Here is a 12,901-nt window from a genome sequence, read left to right as displayed (position 1 = left end):
TGTTGTCTGGTTTGAACGTGGTGTCAGTGATACTGTTCAGGCAAAGGGGGGCAGAGAGGTACAGGGTGCTTAGGCCAGATGGCAGGAAGTACAGATGTGATGCTTTTGGTGCAGCTGTGGAGAAGTGGGTAGTTTTGGTATGTGGGAGGCAGAGTTTGACAGGACTAGTAGGTGTTAGATATGAGCCCTCTCTTGGTTCATTGTTATTCAAAATTTTACTAAAGCAACACACACACACACATGCATGTGCGCACACGCTTCTCTAACAAAGGTGCTTGGGCCCAGGAACATTGCACTCAACAGAGAAGCTGCTGTCATGTGCTTCTAACACAGATTCACAGTGCCTCCTAATACCAATAGAGGATGAATGTAGGAAACGAAGACCCAGCGCTGTGAACATGGGGAAGTCTCTGCGAGCAGGAGGAGGGTCTTTGGAGATACATAGGGTTGGAGAGCTGCACTCCAGGTTGTATAAAGAAAGCCTGTTTATTCAGAGAAAGCTGGATGAGGAAGTACAATATTTACATGACTAAACTCATCTGAATGGATTATAGCGTGAACATAAAGTGAAAATGTCCATCAAGTTATTAGCTCAGCAAAGTCAATGTGGATGGATGGATGATAGAGGACTTCAAAGTCCAACGTTGTTTGTTTGTCTTCTGAAACAGGGTCTTACCGTGTAACCCAGGCTAGCTTTGAATGCACAGGGATCCACTTACCTCTGCTTCCTGAGTGCTGGGATTAAAGGTCTGAAACACAGGCCAGCAAACATTTCCTGAATGGGTCAGAAAGCTTAAGGGTTTTGTTCTGTTCTGTTCCATTGAGACAAAGTCTCACTCTAGCCCTAGAAGTCACTACATAGCCTAGGCTAACTTTTAGCTACGGAACTGGGCAGTGGTGGCGCACGCCTTTAATCCCAGCACTCAGGAGGCAGAGCAGGCAGATCTCTGTGAGTTCGAGGCCAGTCTGGTCTACAGAGTGAGTTCTAGACCTGGATCCATAGCTACTGAGAAACCCTGTCTCGAAAAACAAACAAACAAACCAACCCAAACTTTCAGCTACAGCAATCCTCCTGCCTCATGGAGGATTAAGATTATAGGTGTGTACTACCACACTGGCTGTAAAAAGTTTTACAGACATGCACATTCTCGAGTTATTCATTGTATCACGAAAGCATAATATGTATTATGAAATACATAATACTCTTAGAATGAGCATAGTTGTTTCATTTAAACTTTATAAGAACATGAGCAGACTGGATTTGGACCTGAGGCAAGACAAGTCGGACAACCCAATAAACGTCTTGCTAGGGTTTATGAAGAAGCCGTGGACAGGCAGTGTGCTTTGTCTGACTCCTCAGCCCAGCTCCACATCCCTGTTCTGCCTCCTTCTGAGTTACAGGCTTTCAGTCTGATACTCGCGTCTCTCATGTGAACAGGGAGGAGAAGCATCCCAGAACCAAGAGTCATCTCTGCCTGGGTCATCAGGTTCGCGGATTCTTGGCGCAGCAACTGCGCGTTCACTCTGGTCTCAGTCAGCTGCGCATGGCGTTTCTCAGGCACAAACATCCATTCCGGGAAGGTATGTGGCCTGGTTCAAGTCCCAGGTTCACTGTAGCATCTAAGAAAGAGGTCTCTTCACTTTTCTTCACTTGCCTTTGAGAGCCAGTGAACAGTCACAGAGCTTGGATTTCTGGATTCATTTTTGCTGTTTCTAGAGGAGCCGTGCTCAGCATGAAGCTTCTAAGACTGAAGGCGGAGCAGAAAATGGAAAAGCTAACATTTTTCTTTTGTTTGAACTATTGACTCAAACCAACGTAAGATGGTCATTTTATTTTGATTTATTTATTTTACTTTATGAGTATGAATGTTTTGCCTGCATTTATGTGTGCCACGTCTGTGCCTGGTGTCCACCAGGGTCAGTAGAGGGCAGTGGATGCTCTGGAACTGAAGTAAAGCTGGTTGTGAACTGCCATGTAGATGCTGAGAATCGAACCTGTGTCCTCTGTGAGAGCAACAAGTACTCCAAACCACGGAGCCGTCTCTCCAACCCTAAGATGTTTAGCTTTGTCAAGTTGACACAGTCTAGAATCACCCGAGAAGAGGAGGGATTGGCCAGATCAGGTTGGCCTGTGGATATGTCTGTGGGGCCTATCATGATCATGTTGATTGACGTGGGGAAACTCAGTCCACTGTGGGCATCACCATCCCCCAGACTTCAGTCCTACAATACTATGAATGGAGAAAGTGAGCTGAGTTGTAAGCACATGTGCATTAATTCTCTGTTCTTGACTGTTGGATGTAACTGGCTGTTTCAAGTTCCTGCCCTGACTTTCCCTTCGTGGTAGATTAAACATTATAAACAGACACCTACAACAGAAACAAAACTAAAACACATCCTCAGGGCTGAGCTGCCTCAATGGTTAAAATGGTCACCATACAAGTATGAGGACTGGTGTTTGGATCCCAAATTCTGGGTGGTTGTGGTGGCCTGTCTGTAATTCCAGCCTCTGAAGTTAAGGGATCCCTAGAGCAAGCTGGCTAGCAAGACTAGACATATTGGTGATTTCTGGGTTTAACTGAGGGACCTTACTTTAATTAATGAGGTAGAAGAGTAATTGAGGATTATTCCTAACATCAACTGCAGCCTATACATGCACACGGACATACATCCACACATACATGCCATAAAAAAAATGGAAAGGAAAACAAATATAACCCTAACACCTATCTGAACTTGGACTTTCAGTTCTGTTACTTCAAAATTAAATATTTGACTGTCCCTGAAAAATAATATGGAATGAGCAGACAGGGGGCTTGGTGAAGACTAACCAGGTCTGAAGTGAGAAGGCTGGCAGTAGGAAGAGAGAGTCTCAAAGGTCTGGATTATCAGAAAGCGAGATTTCAAGTGGGAGGCTTCCCTACATCTGTCTGGCCAGCATTTCATACACTGAAAGTGAAACAAAGGAACAGGGCATGGGGAAGTTGAGTCCACCCACAAGCAAATCTGGCTAAGAGTCAACCCAAAATGTTACAGACAAAACAGATATTTACTTGAAGGTTTATGCAATCCTAGTCCAACAGATGATCTCACACTTAGGAGGAATTGAAGTGGAATAGCTCACCACAACGTATGTAACAAGGCCCTGAAGACAGCATGTAAAATTGGAAGGATACTGAAAAGAGACAGACTAAATGTCTGTGAGGAGAGGATGGCCCGGGAGAACTTGTGGCTGATAGCTCGGGGTGGAGGAGGTACTGGATTAGAACAAGAAAGGGAGAGTGAGGGTCCTGGATGATGGATCAAGCTCTTCTCAGCGGTCATGGTTGAACTGACTGAGCCAGTTTGTGGACATGAAACTTCTGGGCATCCCAGAGGACAACCCTGCAGGGGACACAGGTGGGGGCTGCTGGAAGAAAGGCCAGCCACAGTTAACACAGACTGGTTGAGGTTCTTCTGATGTCCCTGGTAAGGAAGATGAGGATGACTGGAAAGAGGAGTGAAGATGGAAAGGGAGAGGCGAACAAATAAGGAAGAGGCAGCTGTGGAGAGGAAGAAGTCTGAAATGGCGAGAGGAAAGCCACAGATGGTTTCCAGAAGAAGTAAGGAAGATTCAGATGTGTAGGAAGGCCATTTCTCAGGATACAAGGGTGGGCGGGGACGAAATAATGGAGAGGACCTCATTTCCTGCATGTCTGTCTCTATCATATACCCAATTAGACATAGTAGATTAGTTACTTTTAAATTATCACAACTAGGCAATAAGGTATTGTTATTTTCAAGTTAAGAAATGGAATAACATGCATGGAATTTCACAAGTTTAGAGTATCTCAAATGTCATAATGAAAAAGTGTGGACAGAAAGAGATTAAAACCAGAAATTTTCAAATGTGAAAAGGCTATGAAGCACAAATGTGGCTGCGGGAAGCCTGAATTAACGCCCTGCTTTGAGCTTCTTCTTTTTTTTTTTTTTTTGGTTTTTCGAGACAGGGTTTCTCTGTGGTTTTGGAGCCTGTCCTGGAACTAGCTCTTGTAGACCAGGCTGGTCTCGAACTCACAGAGATCCGCCTGCCTCTGCCTCCCGAGTGCTGGGATTAAAGGCGTGCGCCACCACCGCCCGGCTGCTTTGAGCTTCTGAACGCAATGCAATGAGAGGTGAAACACTGATAAAAGGGCAGCTGGAGATGCCTGGTTCCTTTCAACAAATAAGTAAGGAGGTTGGAAGTCCCACCGTGAGGAGTGAAAAAAGATGCATAAACCGAAAAATGATCAACTTCACTAGATCCATCGGAGGAAGAGAGTCGTGGCAGAGACAGACAGCTGGGGACAGGAAAGAGCTTACGAGGACAGAACCCACTGTGCGTGTGTGATGAGTCTCCAGAGTTAGTGATTTACACGACAAGGTGACTCAGAAGAACGGAACGTTCTCGAAGAGGAGTGATTAAATCTGGAACCTTGAGATGGAGTGTTTGGGATGACCCAGGTGAACTCAACCTAATCACAGAAAGTGGAGAAAATGTAGAAATCACAACCACAGGAAGATAATTCCATGGAAGAAAGACCAGAGAGCTACAACCTGGCTGGTTTTGAAAATTGAGGAAGAGGGTCAAAGGCCTCTTCCCACATGTGGTTGGCTAGAACCTGGGCTGGAATGCTTCCCTAAAACCTTCGGAAGAATGCAGCCCTGCTCAGATGTTCACTTTAACCCAGATGTGGGGCGCTAACATGCAGAGCTGTAAGAGCATATGTTTAAAGTCACCATGGTCTTTGTAATCCTTCATGTCAACCACAGAAACTAAGCAAACACAATATGCCTTAAGATTTTCTTAGGACCCCCCCCACACACCTTGCAGCAGTCCTGAAGAGTATATAGGGGCTACCTAAAGCCAACATATACAGGATATACACCATCCAGGAATCCTCAGTGGGTGCTCCGCTAGAGTTGACAAGTTGTCCAGGCAGGCAGACGGCCCATACATCTGGGTCCTGGGCACGAGCTGGCTCCTGGCCTAAGATGTGTAAAACTACTGAAGAGGTCCCAGACTGAGTTTGCCATTCCTAAGTAATGCCATGCATCTGCTCAGGATGGAACTGCAAACTGTGGCTGCAGTGACTCAACTCGGGCTGGCTGGGTTCAGGTGTACCTAAAAAGAAGGGGCCCTGAGTAGTCCCCTGGGGCAGTGAAGAACGTGGAAGAAAACTCCAGACCTACAATCCTTCCTTCCTTCCTTCCTTCCTTCCTTCCTTCCTTCCTTCCACAAGGTCTTATGGTGGCTCCGTAGCCAATGATGACCTCTGAACGTCTAATCTTCCTGCCTTTGCCTCCCAACTGATGAGGTTGAAGGCGTACACCACTACACCCAATTAATGCAGTCCTGGGGATGGAACCCAGAGCTTCATGTATGTGAGTGAGGTCAAAACTACTAAATGAGTGACAGCCCTGCCCCAGCCACACAATTCTTGATGCTGTTTGAGGCACTTCTGTTGTGGTCAGGACGCTGACAGGAGGGCTCCTGACGACCTGAGAGCTTTCAGATCACAAACCTTGCCCCCGTGTAGAATACTGCTGCAAAGGGGTTCTGAGTGCAGAGGAGAGGCAGGCAGGTGTGTAGAAGCCAAGAGCCGGGGGCAGAGGAGCCCTGGGCTGGTCCCCCGTGCACAGATGGGAAGTGGCAGGAATATGTATCAGTCTGTGCTTTAACTGAGGAAGCTGACTTGGAGAAAAGAGCACAGGTTAGAGAGGCAGAAAAGAGCCACCTGCCTTTTGCCAGCAGCCAAGGCAGCCCTTTCCACCTCAAGTTCAGGCCACTTCCTGCCCACTTCCTGCCCACTTCCTCTGGGAGGGGTGGAGTGGCACTTCTTATAGCAGGCAGAAGGGAAGGTGCGGGCAGGAAATCATCACTTGGGCCTACCCAGCTACCAGAGTCACCAGGAAAGAGGAAAACAGGCCCAGGGCTAGGCTGGTATTGAACATAGGTGATTTCACTTCCGGGGAGACAGCTCTTTTGCTAGGATGATTGTGGGTCAGACGGTTGAAGAGTACTGTATGCCTGGCTGTGAGGGTTTGTGATGGTCTCCAGAAGGCAGTAGCCGGAAAGTTATAGCTGGCAGGTGATTTTTGCCAGCTTGAGAGGGGACGGAGGAGCTGACACAACCCTCTGCTTCTGATGGGTTGGAGCCCAGAGCGCGAGTGAGCCAAGCCAGTAACAGGTGGGCACAGCAGGGATCTGAAGCCATCCGTGGCGGAAGGTAGAAGATGGCAGGGAGAAAAAGACCACAAAGCTTTTTGAGAACCGGAGCCCCAGTCCAACAACTAACTCCAAATCTGAGCCAAATCTGGGGAGAGCAGGCGGATGTGAGATGTCAGAACAGCTGTGGGAACACCTTCCAGGAATTTCATCCAAGGATTTCATTCTGGGTGGCAGTTGTTTTCTCGTTGGATCTAAAATGGACCTGTGGAGTGGCTTGTACAAGGGCATCTTCAAGGCCCTGACAGACATTAAATATAGGGTAAGCATTATAGGAGACATTTGACAAACACATAAGTCACCTACCCTTAGTGGGAGTGATTGCTAGCCTTTGGGTCAGGCATGCTATTGGCCTTATCTTTCCAGTATGGGAGAAAATATATTGACTTTAAGAGAACTTGTATTTCCAGTAGCTGATACCACTCTGTTATCTTACTTGAATGCCTTTTGTAGATTCTTAAATCTCTTAGGTACATTTCTATTACTTGATTTTTTTTTTTTTGTTGCTGGACTTTGATGTAGATTGTATCAGGAGTCCTGAAGTGGCTCCTGAGTGTGAAGGAACTTTCTAAGCTTTGGGTCTCCAGTGGGGCTCCAGTGACAGATGGGAATTTGAACAATGGCACCAGGTGTAACAATTTTTAGAGGCACAACTTTAAAAGGGAAAAATAATGTAAGTGAAGGCTATTGTAACTTTATACAGAAAGAATTTCTTACATAAAACAACAAAATCACAAGCCACAAAGGAGATTAGTCAAGAGCCATATTTAAAAAAAAATCTCTGGGGAAAAATAAATTATAACTATTTCTTAAAAGCCAATGCTTTAAGAGCTGGCAAAGTGATTGCACTGAATTCTTGCTACATGGCCCACAGTACACCCCATGGATCAGAACATGACTTCACCCAGTTGCTCCTATAACATGGACTTCCTGAGCGGGAGTTAGAAGTGGCACCGCAGTGAAGATGCGCTCTAGACTACAAGGACTGGGGGCAGCAGTTGTTTTGTTTTGCTTTTCCACACAAAGGAAAAACCAAACCTAAGTAGCAACAGCCACTGATACGGAATTCTGAAGGAAGGTGCCAGATTCAGTGTGCCTGCTTCCTGTCATGATAAGGTTTCTCCCCCAGAGTCTGATGCCCTAGGAAAACCTTCTGCCTTCTTCTTATACAAACAGTCCTGCTTACCCATGAGCATTTTGTGATTTCTAGAATCTGCACAAGACCCATCTGTAGAAGCTCAAGTACATTATATATAAATATATGTGTATATGTATTATGTATGTGTGTACACATAGCACATCCTGGACATGATGTCAATGACATTGATTTAGAAAGTCTGCCTGGGGCCTTGGTATCTGCATTTTTGAGAAATTATGTTCTAAAAGTGATCTTGGTCCAAAGGCTTGGATGAGGACCAGCAGGATAGATTTTTGGGTTTCTGGCTGTGATTAAGAGTCCTGTTTAATTGTCCACCTTGATCCTTATAACTGCTCACCACCCCCACTACGTTCTTATTTCTCTTCATTAATTTGACTTTTCTAGGTGTTGATTAAACCAACACACTAGAATAGTTTCAAACAAATCATGTGGGGAACGAGTAACCTGTTTATACCAAATTGCTCCCAGCATGCAACAATAACGAAATAAGAAAACTGACATAGGGGGAACAAAGGAAGCCCCGAGGGAGTGAAGTCCTGAGTGTATTGTAGACATGGGCATTAGCCATAATGAGGACCAAGGTCTTGGGCCCATGGGGAATTGGCAAAGCCTTTCCCCATATTGGTCAAGCTCAAAATTGGTAAAGCCTTCTTCTTCTAGACCAAGTATGAATGTTTATGAACAATGATACGTGTATGCAACCGCAGCTTCTCCCTGCCAGATGTTTATAGTCTGAGATTGCATGTCTACAGACATCTCCAATGGAGACTAGCCATGCGTGCTTTTGGTAATAAACACCACAAGGTTCCAGCTTGCTTGCCACAGTAGGTTCTCTCCATCAGAGTGCACACACTCAACCCGACCCCAGCTTTTCTGAATGTGGACCTGTGTATCTACAATTTCTTCATTCCTTCAATGTCCCTTGTCAGGGTTCCGGATCCAAGCCTTGTGGGTCACAGGACTGAGACATGAAAAAAAAAAAAAAACCACTGAGAAAGAGAAACAATGGTAGAAAGACCGCAAGCTCATCAAGACTGAGATGTGTGGAGGAAACAACAGGAGAGCTGCTTGCTTGGGAAAGCCGTCCCTGTGAGCATGAGCTACACCCTGTCCCGGCTGGCTATTTACAGAGCTTCCTGTGGGTAGCTGCACTCCAGTGAGGCTGGCCCAAAGCTCTCTTTCCCTTTCCAGAGGCTGAGGAGACAGACTTCTCCTGCGTTGTTTTGTAATTATTTTCAATGATGTGCCCTACCCCTTGAAGTGTCTAGCTAGCTCCATGACAACTTCCTCCTCTCCAGTCCCCTCATAGGCTAGGCACCCTGTACTAGGAGACATGCGCCTTCTTGGCTTTGCTCTTCTAACAGGAGCAGAGGATTGCTACACAGACTAGAAATGTGACGCTTCTCTCTGTGATCAGAAACCTCACGCTGAATAGGTGAAGAGAAAGGGAAAGAGGAGGCCTCCTTTTTTTTTTTTTTAAATCGCTGCTTGTAGTTTGAAAATAAATAGCTTGCATCATCCCCAATTCTCACCATACCATGAGTGATGAACTTCTAGAACATACATAGATGGAATGCCCCGATTCAGCTAACAATCTACCTCTAGTCTCCAGCCCCTTTCTCTGACTGTAAGTCAGAGCTGGATAAGATTATATGCAACTAGGGGTTGGGGTGAAGGTCCAGGGCAGGGGCATGACTGTGATCTCAGATGAAGGTCAATGACCCTTCCCTCCCCATTCCTTCCACCAGAGAATGTTGAGCTCAGCGTTGTGAAGGTTTGGGTAATCATATCTTCTCTGATTTTGAGACAGCCATGTCATACCCAGAGAACAGAGTTCCAGAGCAGATTTCTTCATCATCTGTTTTCTGTGTCACAGCCAGCGATGAGTTCTCATTTATTGTTTCAGCTATCGTGAGCTCCAGAAAACGTCTAGTTACTCTTCTGCCAAACAGAGAGTCAGGTTTGGAAAACTCCCCCTCTGTTACTCTCGTTTACAGTGAAGAAGGCAGCCCATGAGAGAGCAGGTGCTTCCGTTTTTAGATGACTAAGTATAGAGCAGCCACAGTCTTGTCTAGGTTGTACCCCATGAGTCAGAATGCAAGCGAGTATTGATCAAGTGCTATTGTATGGCAAGTACTTCCCGGTGAGAGAGATGTGGACACATCTACCTGAGAGAGAGCAGGGCCTTCCCCTTCTAGCAGAGGAGACTGGATGCCCTAAAATATATTCTTACATTTTTGTTTGTTTGATTGATTTGTTTTCCAAGACAGGGCTTCTCTGTATATAGCCCTGACTGTCGTGGAACTCACTCTGTAGACCAGACTGGCCTTGAACTCACAGAGATATGCTTGCCTCTGCTTTTCAAGTGCTGAATTAAAGGCATGCACCACCACTGCCCAGCAACATTCTTGATTAGGCAAATAATTCTGGGGTTTGAGTAAGATAAGATGGAGGTATTGAGGGCATGAAATCTCCCTCCCTCCTTCCTTCATTTCCTGTGCTGTTTACTGAACAGATCTACCTAGAAGCTGTCAAATAAAAAAAAATTTTTAAATCTTACTCCAAAGTAAAGGTTAAAATCCAAAGTTTCCTCCACTGACCCTTTCTAGTATACAACACTGGCTAGTTTTAGTGGACACCATCCAAACTTAAAGATGCTCCGCAGATTCTTTTAGAACTGCCTATTTAATTAGTTGATGAGCCCCGTGCGGCCTGGAAGAGGAGACAAGTGCATTTCTTCCTTCCTCATGTTCTTTCAAAATAAAGTGGTCAAAAGAAAACCACAAGTATGGGGAAACTAAACCTTGAAACAGATCGTCTGCACCCCCAAGGTTCTAGTTTATGGTTTCTACATCCTGTCTTATCTAATTCACTGATTTTACTTGTAATTTCATACCCCAACTCTGTTTTCACGCTTGACTTCTTAAATTCTGGTCCAGACAATGGCCCCTGCTCATTTTTCCACGTTCAAACCTTACCTGTGCTCAATAAAAAGATCGACAGCCAGGTGAGATGGTCAGGCTCCACGTCTTCTCATTGCTCTTGTGTGAGTGTTTCAGTTCCAGCTTTGAAGGGAGAGGCGAAAAATAGCCTCCTGGGTGCTTGTCAAAGCACACACTCCTGTAAGCATAGGCAAAGATAATTTTCAGGGCCTTAAAATGACCTGAAATTAAGTTCAGTTACAATATTACAACAAAGAAGTAAACCATTTAGACGACTCTTAAAACTAGGCTACAAAACTAAGCCAATGAAAAGCAGGGGAAAAATAAGAAATCAGTTACTGAAACAAGAAATCAGTTATTGTTTAGCTACATGGCAGTTCTTTATAGCAAAGAACTCATATTGAATAGAACATTTCAACCTCCTGGTTAGCTGGTAGGCAAGGTAGACAATTGTAATTTATTCAGTCATTCAAAACCCATTTGTAGAATGCCTGTCATATGTCACAGAAAGCACTGGTCTAAGTTAACAAACACAGGCCTTTGTCTTCTCTAAGTTTATATACTGCACTGTATTAATGCTCTTACGTTGTTCTAGTTTATGGTGAATTTTCATGCTTTCCTGTTTTAGCGAATAGTGGTTGAATAAAAGAGTTATTGTTGAGCCTTATGCACCATTTCCTGGTAACCAAAATATGTATCTTATGACTTATTGTAGATTTTCTTCTCTTTTTAAGTTTTATTTTAAACTGTAATTTTAATTCAGATTGAATGAACAAGAAGAAAAGTGAGAGCAAACTATAAGAAGACACTGCTGTATCAAATGTAAAGAATGGATTGTGAACATACTCATAGACAAATGACCCTCCTCCAGCACTCTTGCACAGTCATAGGTACGTGTGCTGATGCAGCCTTGAGTACTATCAGCTCACAAGACCATGAAGGGTTTTTCATTCTTTCACCCAGAGGTGGCATCTGAAGCCTGGGGTTCTTTAAACCGAATATCTAAACTCCCAGGGCCTCAGAGGGAAAGAAACGAGAGTATTACAGAGAATGTCTCAAGGATTCAGATTGTAGGTCTTGAACTAGAATTCGCTCTGTAACTTCTTCCTCTTTTGTAAAGGCATTGAAATAGTTCTTCCTTTCATCTCCAGATAGCAGATTTTTAGAGCTGAAAAACATATTAGAAACGCTCTTTTCTGATTCCTTTTCTTTATTTCAGTGAACGAGGAAAGACTTACTATTCACCAGACTTACTTCTTTGCCACTACCAGCAATCAAGTGCCACAGTTCTTTTGAAACACCTCCCAAACCTTTACTGCCACCAGGCCAGAGTAGGTTATTCCTTATGTCTTGACCGGTCCCAAAGTCACCATACTGTTTTTCTTGCCTTTCATCTTTTAACTTATCCTGGGAAAGCATCCAGATCATATAGCATGAAATACACTGACATGTTCCCATGTGGGGAAAACGTACCAATCTTACTGTGTGGTCAAAGGATAAGGTTCAAAACCCAGATAAGGTGAGGAATTCCTACAGGTTGGCCCTAACTTACCTTTTTAGGCCTATCTTTTAGTAGTCCTCTAACAGTCAAAGTTCATTAAATACTTAACTAATGTTCATATTTTCTAAGCAGAAGTCTAGCCTTGAGATAACTGAAGTTTTTTTTTTTTTTTTTGTAGCTAGGTTCATGCAAGGTTAAAAGTGAAAAAGACAAAAAATGAACAGAAAGAGGTGAGTAGGCTGCAATTAAAAAAAATTCAATTCTGTTCACCTTTTAATTTTCATATCCTTAAGCCTACTCTTGGCTCACTGTGATTTTTCCTAGTAAACCGTATAGTATTGCACTTTTGCACTAAAATCGCACAGACTATAGGGCGCTGTAGTTGCCAGACAAAACCGTTAAATTGGCAAAGCAAGATTTTTTTTTTTTTTAAGGACAATGAGATCAGGCTTTAAATTTGAAATAATTTGGGCTCCAGAAAGTGGAGAGCCTCTTCAGTTTCACACACTGCCTTCAAGAAGCTTCGGGAGATTTCCTCTCAGTAAACTAAGAGAATATGCCCAGAGTTTCTTCCACAGTAGAAATAGAAGCAGTCATCGCTGACAACCTATTCTAAATCCACCACACAACTGAAGCTTACATTTTAATCTCTTGATTTAGGAGGGTCAAGGTCATGTTACTTTGGGAAAGGCAGAAGGCAGGGTTGGACTCACAGACTTAAGCCCTAACTTGTATATTCTATTCTACGAAATGACGAAACTAACCAAGAGGAGAATTGACAGGATTACTGGAGGCTGAGGTTAACCAAGAGGATGATAGGCTTCCCTGATGCCGAACAGAGGCGGAGGAGAGCAACACTGGCAAACCCCAGCCGGGCGGCCATCTTGCGGGAGGAGGGAAGCCGGAAGTACCCAGTCTGGACGAGGCTTGAGGACGGCGAAGGGGCCGTGTGGGAGGGACTCGGGAACCTGAGGGCGGGGCGGAGCGGTGTCGCCTGGGCTTGGGGGCGGGGCCTGGAGACGGGGTGGAGCCTGCCGCGAGCTTGGGGGCGG

At 44.7% G+C, this 12,901-nt stretch overlaps 1 long non-coding RNA gene across 1 annotated transcript; it reads right to left on the bottom strand.

The window, feature by feature from the left end:
• Window positions 1-1,129: 1,129 nt before the first annotated feature.
• On the bottom strand, window positions 1,130-12,733 carry LOC121439325. The gene is made up of 3 exons (XR_005973245.1): window positions 12,614-12,733; window positions 10,385-10,526; window positions 1,130-1,748 (listed from the first exon to the last, which is right to left on the bottom strand). It is a non-coding gene; the product is annotated as an uncharacterized LOC121439325 (long non-coding RNA).
• Between the last annotated feature and the right edge of the window lie 168 nt (window positions 12,734-12,901).

This window comes from Microtus oregoni, unplaced genomic scaffold (assembly GCF_018167655.1).
Source record: "Microtus oregoni isolate MIOR12 unplaced genomic scaffold, Mior012 000060F_ref0000265, whole genome shotgun sequence".
Taxonomy (NCBI): domain Eukaryota; kingdom Metazoa; phylum Chordata; class Mammalia; order Rodentia; family Cricetidae; genus Microtus; species Microtus oregoni.
Note: the sequence above shows the minus strand (reverse complement) of the source record. Positions and strands in the feature narration are given on the sequence as shown.